Source organism: Sus scrofa, chromosome 18 (assembly GCF_000003025.6).
Source record: "Sus scrofa isolate TJ Tabasco breed Duroc chromosome 18, Sscrofa11.1, whole genome shotgun sequence".
NCBI lineage: Eukaryota > Metazoa > Chordata > Mammalia > Artiodactyla > Suidae > Sus > Sus scrofa.
In genome coordinates, this window is record NC_010460.4 from 7402524 (window position 1) to 7416008 (window position 13485).

Below are 13485 nucleotides of genomic sequence, written 5' to 3' on the forward strand. Positions count from 1 at the left end.
ATGGAAGATCCAGGGCCATATGCTGGTGGCCAGAACTTCAAGTCTGGATCTTAGCCACTCATGGGATGTCTAGGAAGAGACCCGGGAGCCTCCAGGCAGCTGAAGGAAGCTCAGCATACTCCCAGGATGGGAAGCTGGTTGACACTAAATTTGGGTAACTTCCTAGTTGTGTGCAGGAGTTTCTGCTTTGAGCCGAGGATGCTATGGCTCCCTGAGCTGCGGCAAAGCAAATTTGCCCTGTTGCTTCCCGCTTCCTAGCTACTTATTCAGGCCTTCTGCTTGTCTAGCCTCTCTTGCATTATTCCTCCCTCTTCTCGACAGATGGGATCGACCTTGCCCTTCACACATCCTCATAGGCCTTAGTGGTAGGGATGATGCTTAGAGAAACCAGCGGGGACAGCACACAGACGCCAGCTCAGATATCCGGGGACTGACCGTTTCTCAGCCTGTTGACTATCTGGGGCTCCCTTTCCTGTGACTCATTAGCACCCACTCACTAGATGAGTGGAAGGAAGTGGGAGGCTCTGTGTGGAGGGTGGGGGGAGGGTGTTTAGAAGCAGATGAGGGGGAGGGAGTTGCCTGAGTGATGTGGGGCTAGCAGGGACCCCAGTGGGGTCACAGCAGTTACAGCAGCTGCTTTGTCTTCTACACCACCTGCAAGGTGCTCCCTGCAGCCTCTGATCTAGGGAGTGACCTCCAGCCGGTGTGGGTGTTATGCTGGGGGGTGGGGTGGTCTGCACGTGCAGCCGAGATGCCTGGCTCCCCTTCCAGAGACCCTCGCCTCTTCTGTGGTTCTATTTCCACCACCAGGGTGCTCACCCAAGGCCCAAGTTGAAAGGGCAGCGTGGAAGAAGCTGGGGCAGGATGTGGTCAGACTGGTGTTCACGGAGCACCGAAGGTGGGAGAGGGGGGGAGGGACTTTCACAGGCGCCCCAGATACAGGACCTGGTAAATGTCAAACCGCATCCTGTTGTGCATCCCCAAGATGAGGCAAAGGCAGGTGCATGGCTGTTGCTGCTTGTATTGATGGCACACAGAGATAAACAGCTTGACAGCCGGCTTTGGGCTCAGACCCCACCATCCCTTCCCTGGTTGTCTTCTCAAAGGCCCCAACCCACTTCTCTTTCACTTCCTGGCCTTTGATTCAAGGCCACCCTCCTTCAAACACTATTTTCTTCTCTTCGTTCAAAGCCCTGGACCTCTTTCCAGGTGTGGGGTTCCAGGTGCCTCTTGTTAGCTGGGGGTCAGCACTCACCCCCTTACACCACAGACAGCCTCTGAGGCTGTGTCACAGGGGTGGATGATGTGCATCTGGAAAGAGTTTAAAATCCCTGAGTTACGTGATTTGGGGCCTGCAGACTTTGAATCACTGAATCTGAAGAGCAGAACTTGACGATTCCTCAGAGACCGCATTAGCCAGTACCCTCCCATCACAGAAGAGGCTAGAGCAGCCCAGAGGAGAAAAACAAGCTGTCCAACCTGTCCAAGCTGTGGACAGAGGAGGACCAGAAACCAGTTCCCTGTGTTTTAGTAGCTCCTGGACCTCGGGCAACACTTAGGGGAATGTGGGCTGGAGGTTGCATTGGGCTTTTGCTGTGAAGTTTATGAACTGGGTGTTTAAGAAGAGAGAAATTAATGGTGAGGATGGAGGGTAACTCAGATGAACTGCAGAATCCGAATCCTGCAGAAACTAGAGAGTTGGAGAGATAAGCTGAAGAAACAGAACATTCAACAGGCGCTCCCTGCTCCTGCCCCTACCCCTCCCTGCAAGGAGAGAAAACCACCTGTCTGAACTCAGGAATGGGGCTATGAGGCCCATAAGCAGTGAGTGTGGCAAAGACCCGGGGACTGAGTTGAGAGTGAGCTCTGTGAGTCAGTGGGATGCTCTGGATCCAGACCTGGAAGAGGGGTCCTTATGGGACCAAGGTAGAAAGTATAGGGATCAGCAGGTGACTCTCCCTTTTTAGGTCAGAACCCACCTGGTGCCCTGTCCTGTGCTGAAGACCAGGCTTTTAGAAAAGTGCAAGCACAGAAACAAATGTAAATGTTTTAGAAGAGAGCAGCTGGGCTGTGGAGAGGAGAAAGTGTTCAAAACTGTGCCTTGCGAGTGAAAAAAAAAAAATTAGAGAGCTGGAAATGATTAGCCTGAAAAAAGTTAGGTTCATAATAATTTTATAAGCCTAATGTTTATTGATGTTGTGTGAATTAAAGGTGAAACTACCTTATGAAGTCAGGTTTGCGATTGACCCATTTTATAGGAAGGAAAGATGAGTCTCAGAGGTGGTCACCGATCCAAGGTCATACAGCTGATGAGGGCAGATCTAAGGCTTGAAACTATGTCTCTTTGTCTTTAAAGCCCATATTCTTTGTTATCATAAAGTTCTCATACCTATTGCATGCTTTTTCCTTTGTGCGACCTTTCCTTTTAAAGGTTCTGCTTATTCTCTCATTGATTTGCAGACTCTTGATTGTGGGTGGGCATGCTGGCTGTCTTAAGAAGGACTCTCATTAATTAGAACTAATGTGTGGTTCAATAGCCAAGACACGGAAACAACCTAAATGTCCATTGACATAGGAGTGGATCCAGAAGATGTGGTACATATATACAATGGAATATTAACTCAGCCATTAAAAGGAATGAAATACCGGCAGTTTTAGCATCATGGATGGACCTAGAAATTATCATGATAAGTGAAGTCAGCCATACAATGAGACACCAACATCAAATGCTTTCTCTGACATGTGGGATCTGGAAAAAGGACAGACTGAACTTCTTTGCAGAACAGATGCTGACTCACAGACTTTGAAAAACTTACGGTTCCCAAAGGAGACAGTTTGGGGGGTGGGGTGATGTGCTGGGGTTGTGGGATGGAAATCCTATAAAACTGGATTGTGATGATCATTGTACAACTACAAATGTAATAAATTCATTGAGAAAAAAAAAAACTAATGTGTGGTTTACAATGAGATTTGTGGAAACCTAAAGGGAACAAAATTCTTCATAGAGCTGTTAAGGCACTAAATGATCTACCCAGACAGGCAGAGAGTCCTTGTCCCAGGACAGGCTCCAGTTATGGGGGCGAGGGGGCTCAAGGCTCTGCAATGTATGCCACCTGACCACCCAGAGTGCCTGTGATTCCAAGATCCAGTCAAGGTCAAGTTCCATTGTGGGAGTGAGGGACTGAGGGGTGAGCTCTAACTGCTGGCATGGCCTAGAACTTGGGTAGAAGGGGTCAAGCCCAAGATCACCTGTCAAATCACTATTTTATTTTATTTTTTGTCTATTTGTCTTTTTAGGGCCACACCTGTGGCATATGGAGGTTCTCAGGCTAGGGGTCGAAACAGAGCTATAGCTGCCAGCCTACGCCAGAGCCACAGCAATGCCAGATCCGAGCTGCATCTGTGACCTACACCACAGCTCATGGCAACACTGGACACTGGATCCTTAACCCACTGATCAAGGCCAGGGATCGAACCCACGACCTCATGGTGCCTAGTCGATTCGCTTCTGCTGCACCATGACAGAAACTCAAGTTTTAAAACCCACTTCCTTATGTCAGAGAGAAAGATCAGGATGTAGTTGGGGGGCTGGGCCTATGGGAAGACTCCCTGTCAAGACCACCCCTCTTACCGACTGAAGACAGCTAAGGTTTTGTGTGTTTTTTCGGGTTTTTTTTTTTTTTTTTTTTTTTTTTTGCCTTTTTAGGACTACACCCTAGGCATATGTAAGTTCCCAGACTAAGGGTTAAATCAGAGCTGTAGCTGCCAGCCTACACCACAGCCACAGCCATGCCAAATCCCAGCCACATCTGCAATCTATACACAGCTCATGGCAATGCTGGATCCTTAACCCACTGAGCAAGGCCAGAGATTGAACCTACGTCTTCATGGATACTAGGCGGGTTTGTTACCACTGAGCCACAAAGGGAACTCCACAACTAACTTAGCACTGACGGTACTCCAGTGGAAGTAAGTCACAATTGCTGGCTCATTTTCAGCTCCTTTTTGAGGTACTGATCCATCCACTCATCTCTGGGATTCCACCTTCCCTAGGAAGCCCTCCTAGGAATTCAAGTGCAAAACAGAGGGAGATGAAGGAGAAAGACCTGCAGTTGGGGTAGAAGAGGGCCGTGATGAGCAGAGAATATGTCATCAGTTGGAGGGAGATGATTCAGGGCACGACCAAGTATTGTCACAATAAATCCCAAGGAGGGATGGAAAGGCATGGCATGCTAAGAACCTGGGGACTTTAGAACCACAAATATAAAGAGAAAAAAAAAAAAAAAAAAACATCCTCAGGATAGGTTGAGAGGATATCCAACCCCAGACTGAGGCAAGATGTGCTTTAGGTTAGGGTCTGATGTGGGGTGGATGACGTTTCCCATTATGGGGTCATGAAGCCCAGAAATCACCTTTCTGGAAATTCTGGGAGTCTACCACAAGCAATGAGAATGAACGGTAGTTACCATTGCTGCCCAAGCTTGGTGGCCTTCCGTATGGTGAGGTTTAGATGGCTATCGGGCAATTTCCATGGACACAAATAAAAGGGAACTGGGTGATGAAAGTTTAAGAAGAGGTCATCAGGGCTGAAAATGAAAGATTTATCCATATTTAGGAGCAATGCTAAGACCTGACCTGGGTACAACCACTATGACAAACAGTATGGAGGTTACTCAGAAAACCAGATATAAAACTACCACGTGATCAAGCACTCCCACTCCTGGGCATATACCCAGACAAAACTATAATTTAAAAAGACACATGCACCCCTAAGTTCATAGCAACACTATTCACAATAGCCAAGACATGGACGCAACCTAAATGTTCATCGACAGATGAATGGATTAAGATATGGTACACATACACAATGGAATACTACTCAGACATAAAAAAGAATGAAACAAAGCTATTTCAGGCAATATGGATGCAACTACAGATTCTCATAGTCAGTAAAGTCATAAAGAAAAAGACAAATACCGTATGTATCACTTATATGTGGAATCTAAACTATGGCACAAATAAACCTATCTATAAAACAGAAACAGATTCATAGACATAGAGAATAGACTTATGGTTGCCAAGGGGGAGTGGGGGAGTGGGATGGACTGGGAGTTTGGGGTTAGTAGATGCAAACTATTGCAATGGAGTGGATAAACAATGAGATCCTTCTGTATAGCAGAGGGAACTATATCCAGTCTCGAGATCCTGCTGTATAGCATGGGAAACTATATCCAGTGTCTTGGGATAGACCATGATGGAATGTAATATAAGAAAGGAATTGTGTGTGTGTGTGTGTGTGTATTTGATTGAGTTTCTTTGCTGTACACCAGAACTGGCAGAACATTTTAAATCAACTATACTTTAATAAAAAAATTAAAAATAAAATAAAAAGATGTGTTCCCTGCACCCCTGCAAAAAAAAAAAAAAAAAAAAAAAAAAGAAGAAGAAAGAAAGAAAAAAAAACCTGACCTGGGGTCTTTAGCCATTCTTTCATCTACGTCAGCATCTCCTAATGTCCCTAAAGGTGATACATCTCGGTATGAGCATGTTTTTGCTGTACACACACAGAAATTCAAGAGCGGTCTCTAGTACCCATTCTCCATCCCCACACCTGTCTCTAAGCAGATCATTTGCAAGAGACTCTTCCTATATAGGACCCTTGGGCCTGTCTGTCCCACAGACTGTTAGGAGCTGAAGTTAATCAGGCTCCCCTTTTCTGGGTCACTATGGAAGAAGAAACAGGGAAATGGCTCAGAGCAGGGAATGGATCTATCAAGAGCCATCATTCTTCCTTCCTTTCTTTTTTTCATGTTTCATTTTTTTTCTGGCTACACCAATGTCAGGCAGAAGTTCAAGGTCTAGGGATAGAACTCAGGCCAGAGTAGCACTCCGAGCCACAGCAGGGCAATGCTGGATCCTTAACTGCTAGTCCACCAGGGAACTCTAAAAGCCATCACTCTTATTCCAACCCTCTTGTTCCCAAATCCTTCTTATTTCCCTGCTCTCTCGTATTCACTTACTGAAGAGAGAGAAAGTCTTTGTCTCTTGGATGGTCCTCTACCTGCTCTCCCTCACTGTCCCCTGCCCTGGCATCTCCTCTCCCCAGCCTTGTACAGCTTCGTCCTGAGCTGTGCGGTAGGAGAGGCTGCAGGTCTTTAATGGATACTGGTGTTGACAGGAATGTTCTTCTGGGCAAGTAACAGGGACTGGAGCAGCCCTTTCCCATGGAAGTTCCGTTCCCCCACCAGGATGTCACTCAACATGACCAGTTGGATGCTTCCTTTCCCCTCTTAATTTCTGAATCACTCTCTAAAGATCACAGAGTTGAGGTTCCTCTCTTGGACGCCTAACCACACTGGGTCCAGCTCTGCCCCTTGGAATGGCAAGAACATGGGGGGCCACCGGCCTTCCCCTGAGATGCTCGGCTTCTAGGTCTCTTCAATCAGAAAGTATGATTTATCCCTGCACTGTGTTCCCCCTGGTGGAGTTTTCCCCTGGACTACATTCCGCCCATAGATTTCTTTAATGGGATGAAGCTTAGATTAGATTAGCCTTGACATTGGGATAGGTCAACAAGCCCAGGTCAAGGAGGGGTTACTTTAGTGCTTCTCATTCCTGGGATGACTCTGGTCTCAGAAGTTCCCTCTGAGTCCCTGGAACTGGAGTGGCCACATGCCCTGGTTTGTCAGGACAATCCTGGTCTACTCCTCTAGTCCCTGTATCTTATTTTTCACTCTCAATAGTCTCCCCATTCACACAATAAATGATATGACTGCTCTACATCTAACCCATTTTTGCTCAGTTTCACCTGAGGAAGAATGGATAGGATGGCTAAAATTGGTCCAGGAGGATCTATTTTTTATTAGTAGTAGTATTTTTAATTTTTAGGGCCGCACCTGCAGCATATGAAAGCTCCTGGGCTAGGGGTCGAATTGAAGCTGCAGCTGCCAGCCTACATCACAGCCACAGCAACGTGGGGTCTGAGTTGAGCCAGGTCTTCGACCTGTACCACAGCTCATGGCAACACCAGATCCTTAACCCTGGCCACTAAGAGAGGCCAGGGACCAAATCTGCATCCTCACGTATGCTAGTTGAATTTGTTACCACTGAGCCACAATGGGAACGCCCCAGGAGGATCTAGTTCGATTCTGGAGAAAGACGCATAGGCGGAAGAGATAAACTTGCCAGTGCCTGTGAACTGCATGTTGGGGGCAGGGTTGTCCAAGGGAGACAGGAAAGGGCTGTAAAGATTTGGGAAGAGGGGCAAGGGTCGAGGAGGGCCAGGGACCAAGTGGAGTTTCTCCATCACTTGCATGTTTCCCGGAGAGGGGGACATGTACCAAGCCACCCATCCTCCAGAGGATGTTTGTCCCTTTAGTCCTCACCTTGACAGACCCCAGGTGCCCACCAGCAACACCTCCCACTTCCACCCACCTGCTAATGTCTCTGCTCTTAGCTTCCCAGAGATGATACCACTGAGCCTGCAGACGCTCCTCTCCCCACCCCCACCCCGATCTTTGCCCCACATTTGCTCAGTTTCTTCCTCACAGCTCTGCTCACACAAACCCCTGCTTCCAACACCCCTTTCCCTGGTCCACTCCTGGCCCACACAATGCCCTGTCTTCTCTGGAATGTTTTACTTGTCCCTTGAGCTGCTCATCTCCCCGCCCCATCCGTGTGAAGAATCCTTAAAGATTACGAGGCACTGCTCTGTTGGTTTAGAGTCTAAACTCTGCCTCATTTGTTTGGGGATTTTTGGGGTCATCACCAAATAAACACCAATAGCAATAACAAATGAAAAAAATGCCTGTGGCCTAAGAAACCTAGAGATACTCATGAGTGATGGGAAGGTGCAGGCACATGATGGGTCCCAGGCTGCCTCTGCCCTGGGCCATGCCCTCTCCTGGCCTGTGTGTGTTGGGTCTCGAGAACCCCTCATCTCCAGGTCCTGGATTCTCGGTGTTGTGGGATGAATTCACACCAGCCCAGAACTTCAGATTGTGACCTCTTTTAGAAACAGGGTCTTTGCAGATGGAATTGGTTTAGAATCTCAGGATGAAATCCTTCTGAATGAACATGTGTCCTAAACCCAATGACTTGTGACTTGGTAAGAGAAAAGAAATGGAAACTTCCATGCAGAGACATGGGGGAGAAGATGTGAAGACAGATCATAAGGTTGGGGTGATGCTGCCTCGAGCCAATGAAGCCAGCAGCCAGCAGAAATGGGAAGATGCAAGGGAGGATGCTCCCCTAGAGCTTTGGAAGGGTGTGTGGTCCTGCCGAGACCTTGATTCTGGTTTTGGCCCCAGAACTATGAGAGACTACACTTCCAGTGCTTTAAGCCATCAAGTGTATGTCCCTTCATTACAGCAGTGCTGGGAAAGAAATACACTCAGGAATCAAGAAGGTATCCTCAGTCTGTTCCTGTGGGTTCTACCCCAGAGTGTGGGAGCAGCTACTTTAGTGTCACCCAGCAATTTTGTGAGCAATCATACCTTCCTGGTCACCACGTGGGCAAAGCTCCCCAAACTGACCATCCTCAGAAGAATGTGTCACGGCTTCACAGCATACCAGTCACTGGACCTATGAACTGTGGTTTCTTCACCTAGGAAGTTGGGAGAAAAATACCTGCTTCTGAGATTGTTGTGGGGATTGGCTGGGACCATGTGTGTGTGCCAGTGCCCAGCTAGAAGCCTGGAATGAAGCAAGCTAGTATAAGGACTCCATCTTTCTCATCCCCTCCCAGCTTTCAGAGCTCCTTCCTCAGACCTGACATTCTGCCTCAACTAACCTACCCCAGGGCATCTCTCACTGGTCTATGTCCTTTGTCATCTGATGGTATTCCTCTGCCTCTGGGTGCTGTCCTCTACAACAATGGTTATAACCTGCTCGTGGTGTTAACCTGACCGTTCACAGCAAGAGAACGGTCTCCACCCAAGGGGGTGCATTCAACACACTACGTTTGGGGTGGCCTGGTCTCCATCCCATCAAGTGTAGGAGCCTGTTGAAAGGGCTACTCAAGCGTAGTACCCCAGCAGCCACTGGACCCTTCTCCCTTTCTTCTCCAACCCTCCCCAGGGCCTGACACCAGGCAACCTCTCTCTGTGAAATCTCCAGATTTTATACCTTGGTGTTTTCAACCTGTGCCTTCTTTAGAATCCTAACCATGGCAGGCAGAGTAGAACGAAATATTATGCCCAAATTCTGAAACCAGACAAGATGGAAGTACTAAGAACAGATAGAGACAAGCCCTAAATACATAACAAGTGAAACTTGAACCTGGGAATTAAGAAACGACCAGACATTCTAGCCCACTGGTCACTCTGTACACTGAGGTGGGGGGGGGGTTGTGGTTCACCGGCATTCATCCTTATCTGTCCTCAATATGCAAGTTTTCCAGAGCCCAGCTCCTTGCCTCTCAGACTTAGACTACATAATGGGAGCTGGAATGCTCAAGAAGGGACCACACGGGTCCAGCCTCCATCAGGAGACTAGGAGAAAGTAGCATGGGTCAGAGAAGAGGGTTAGTCACTCCCTATGCCCAAGAGGTGGTGCCTTCCCTAAATCAGAGGTAGATCAGCAGAGGATAGAACTCCACAGACACTCCTAGGATGCAATCATGACATTTTATTGAGTTAGTCTAGTTCAGGTTCAGTGTGGAGGAGCTCAACCTTCAGGGAAGCTGGGAGAAGAGCAACATATCCATGTAGGAAGGAGATAAGAGGTGCAGAGAAAGAGAGAGAATCTTAAGAAACACTAATTGGAAACATGTTACAGTGAATCTAGGGTGAAGATAAAGAACGACTCAGGATGCACTTTCAGAGCTGGTCTCAGGAATCCTTTTTCTTTACCTGGGGAAGAGAGGACACAGTCAGGGTGTCAGGGGCCATGGGAGAGTAGGAGTGGGTCAGAGGAGGCTGACTCTGGGGCCGGATTTTAGGCTGATTCTTCCCAGCCTCCAAAGCTACATTCTGTAATGGTGCTTGCACTTTCCCCCCAGTCTGGCAAGCCCATTATAATTCCACTGAGTTGCCAGGAACTGACCCCAAGTTACCTGGTATGAGGTTCCACCCCTCCCTTCAATCACTGCCCCCTCCTGCCCTCCTCCTTACCGTGGCCATCAGCACCAGGGCGCTGACCAGCACAGCGTACAGGGTGGCCTTCCCCAGCAGGATCTCATAGAGGAGGGTGGCAGACAGGACCCCTTGCTGATAGGACGCTGGGGACAGGAAGGAGGAGATGGTGGATACCTTGGAGCCCATTATCTCTGGGCTCCTCTCCATGCCCCATCCCCCCCCCCAGCACCCTCTGGTTCTAGAGCAAAGACCATGAAAGATGGAGACAAACGAAGAGAGGGCTACTTACCAGAGGAGAAGCCACAGTCTGAAAGAAAAAAGGAAGAGGAAAATGGATGAGTAGGGAATTCCACTTCTGAAAGAGACTGAGCTTAAGTCACAGCCTTTAAAGGCATCGGCCCATAGCCCAAAGAAAAGCCAGTCATGTGGTGAGACACAGCCCTCCTATGCCAGCAGCACTGCCATCATGATCTTGGGAAACTAGGACCAGCACTCAGACCTGAGCTGTGCAGGTGAGCAGTGAGGGGACCCAGCAGCACAGCTGAGTTGCACCGAGCACCTGGGGGAGGAACGAGCCCCATGTGCCCTGTCCACCCTCGTGCTGCCTCTGGTCTTCCCGCCCCACCCCTTTGGTCCGGATCCAGACAGTCTGGCCCTCTCCCTGGGTCTCTCCCTTCCTCTGCTCTGACGCACTCCATGCAGAGGCCGCCCAGGCCCCGCTGCTCACCTGCTTTGCCCCAGGCCTCCGCACTGATGTTCTGGGTGATGGGCTTGGTCCAGTTGTACTCCCACTCGTCGTCCTCCGTGAGCCCATAGAACTGGACTTGGCAGCGGAAGTGGTTGCGGGGGTTGTGCCAGAAGGCGGCGGTGACCCTCAGCCGGCTGCTCAGACAGTAGCTGGAGTCATTGCGGCTGGGGTCCTCCCTGTAGGGCTGAAGGTCCGTGCTGACCCCGCTCTGGACCTGCTTCCCGTTCACCCACCAGCTCAGCTCCACGTGGTCGGGGTAGAAGCCTGTGGCCAGGCACACGAGGGTGGCCTTCTGGGTCCGGGAGATCTCCGCTTCCGATGGTTCAAACACGGCCACCTTGGGTGGTCTCACCTGCTGCAGGTCCTCTGCAAGGAAGGGGGGTTGGGGCCAGGGCTGCTCTGAGGGCTGGGAGGTATGTTATGGCCGTGTGTGTGTGTGTGTGTGTGTGTGTGTGTGTCAGACTGAGTGTGTGAGTGTGTGCATGTGAGAGAGGGCAGGACAGGAGCTTATCATGAGGCCAAATTATGTAGCTGTGTTTTGGGGGGTCACCACCCCACTCCCCTGTGATCTCTCTACCTCCACGTGCCCGTCCTGTGTACTCACCCTATGACAGGCCTGGCTACTGTGTCTCCATCCCTGAAGGTGGCATTACCAATGGCACTGCCCAACATCCTGAGTAATGGCTCTCCTTCCACATTATTTGATTTCTTATCCAGCCATACAGACCTGCCTGTCTACTCCTCCCTGTAATGTGCTGTCATTATGTAAATAGATCACTGGATTGGAATCAGAAAGACAGAGTTCAGGAGTTCTCATCATGGCTCAGCAGTAATGAACCCGACTAGTACCCATGAGGATGCAGGTTCAATCCCTAGCCTCCCTCAGTAGGTTAAGGATCCATTGTTGCTATGAGCTGTGATGTAGGTCGAAGATGCAGCTCAGATCCCACATTGCTGTGGCTGTGGTGCAAGCCAGAGGCTACAGCTCTGAGTCGACCCTTAGCCTGGAAACCTCCATGTGTCCTGGGTATGGCCCTAAAAAGAAGAAAGAAAGAAAGAAAGAGAGAAAGAGAGGATGAAAGAAAGAAAAGAACGAACAAGACAAGAGTTCAAGTCTGATTGGCCCACCAGTGTGAGTTCAGATGGTCTCTCAGTTTCCTTGCATCGCTCTTTGCTTGGGAGGAGAAAATCTCCACACTGACTGTCGGGTGGGGGGTGGGGGTAGAGACTACACAACATAAGGATTCAGAAAGCCCCTGCCCTCAGCTGGGTTACATGTATGTGAGTTGGAGGGGCTGAGCAGTGAAGGCAACTTGGGCCTAAGAAGGGCCTCTGGGGGTTTGCTGCAGAGGACAGTATACAGGTGGCCTATTTTGTGGGCTCCCATGAGGACATCCTTTGGATTGGGGTGTGCTCATGAGAATGGGGGGTTTTCTGACTTTTGGGTGCTTCGTGAGGCCATCCTAGCCGTTCTTCTGCCTCTGGGTACCCCTGAGCCTCCTGGCCTCTGACAGACACTCATCTTCAACCTTCTTTGCCCCCTGGCTTCCACATGTTCACCCTTTCCCCACCAGCAAGCTGCCTAAAAGTGGCCCTGAGATCACCAGAGCATCTTCTGCCCTGTTGTGTTGATACAACTTTGGTCCTGAGCTTGTGGCCTGCAGCCCCTTCGAAGGCCTGGGCTAGGGCATCATTTACTGCCCATGCAGCCTTCTCATCTGGCTGCCTCATTGCTTCTGGGCTCCCTGTACATTCATTTTATCCTGCTGTTTATTATAGGTTGATTTATTTCTGAGCACTTCTGTTACCAGGAAGACATCTCATTCTGGAGAGGTCTAGTTTATCCCAGAAGATGGAGAAAATGTTCTTCTAACTGACTCTTCCCGTTTCCATGGATGTGCCCTGACTTCACCGCTGGCTTCTTGGGTGTGTGACCTGAGCCCACAGATTCCCTTGCTTAGGGCCTCAAATCATGAAAAGGCCAGGGCTTGGGACCCAAGTTTACCTGCTTGTCTCTACCATGGCTGATCCCAGGAACCCAGCTTTGCCTCTGAGAACAGCCCAGCTGACCCATTGGCTCCATCTTAATGAGACTAACTACAAACAGCACTTGCTGTTGTGCAATAATCCAGGTAAATATAGCAGCAGCGAGGGTGTCTTCCCCTCCTGGGCCTCATGCTGTCATCCTCAGGTGACCTTTCAGGTCCCTTTCAAACACTAAGAGCCTAAGGTCTTCCTTGGAACTTTCCTTATCTCACAAGCAAAATATCTGCACTCTGGCTGTTTAAGCTAGAATACCTTGTGTGAGGGGGAGCTTTTGGGGTGCCGGGAGGGGAGGTAATCTCTAGGGATAAATTCCCCGCAAGTGGAGCAGGTTCCCAGTCAGCCCATGTACACACAGCTTGGCTCTCAGGGGTCTGGGGCTTAGTTGGTGAGGAAGAAGTTTTCAATCTAGCAGTCAATCAACAAACTCTGCTTGCTTGGATTCTTTTCCTCAGGAACTCCCACTTGTCTGTCTCTTTCACCTCTCTGCTCCACTCTCCTTTGCCATTCTTTTCCTCCTTCTCTGTTCAGTGGAACCCTCCATCTACTTCCAGAAGCTGGCTCTGCCAGAGGCCAGCCATCCTGTGCTCACCCCTGATTTTTTCGTGCCTCTCCAGA

The 13485-nt window shown here is 49.4% G+C and overlaps 1 protein-coding gene across 17 annotated transcripts in view; it reads right to left on the bottom strand.

The window, feature by feature from the left end:
* Nucleotides 1-13485, bottom strand: part of EPHB6 (EPH receptor B6) — a 73067-nt gene that overhangs the window by 55731 nt on the left and 3851 nt on the right. For 9 of the 17 annotated variants that reach the window (XR_002340344.1, XM_021078880.1, XM_021078881.1 and 6 more), the window contains 4 exons: nucleotides 10804-11190; nucleotides 10366-10383; nucleotides 10113-10219; nucleotides 8496-8605 (listed from right to left, as the gene is read on the bottom strand). The gene's annotated coding sequence lies outside the window, so the exon portion shown is untranslated. Of the gene's footprint in view, nucleotides 1-8495; nucleotides 8606-9607; nucleotides 9852-10112; nucleotides 10220-10365; nucleotides 10384-10803; nucleotides 11860-13485 lie in introns of those variants that run through there. The other 8 variants (XR_002340347.1, XM_021078888.1, XM_021078878.1 and 5 more) reach the window with 6 other exon arrangements.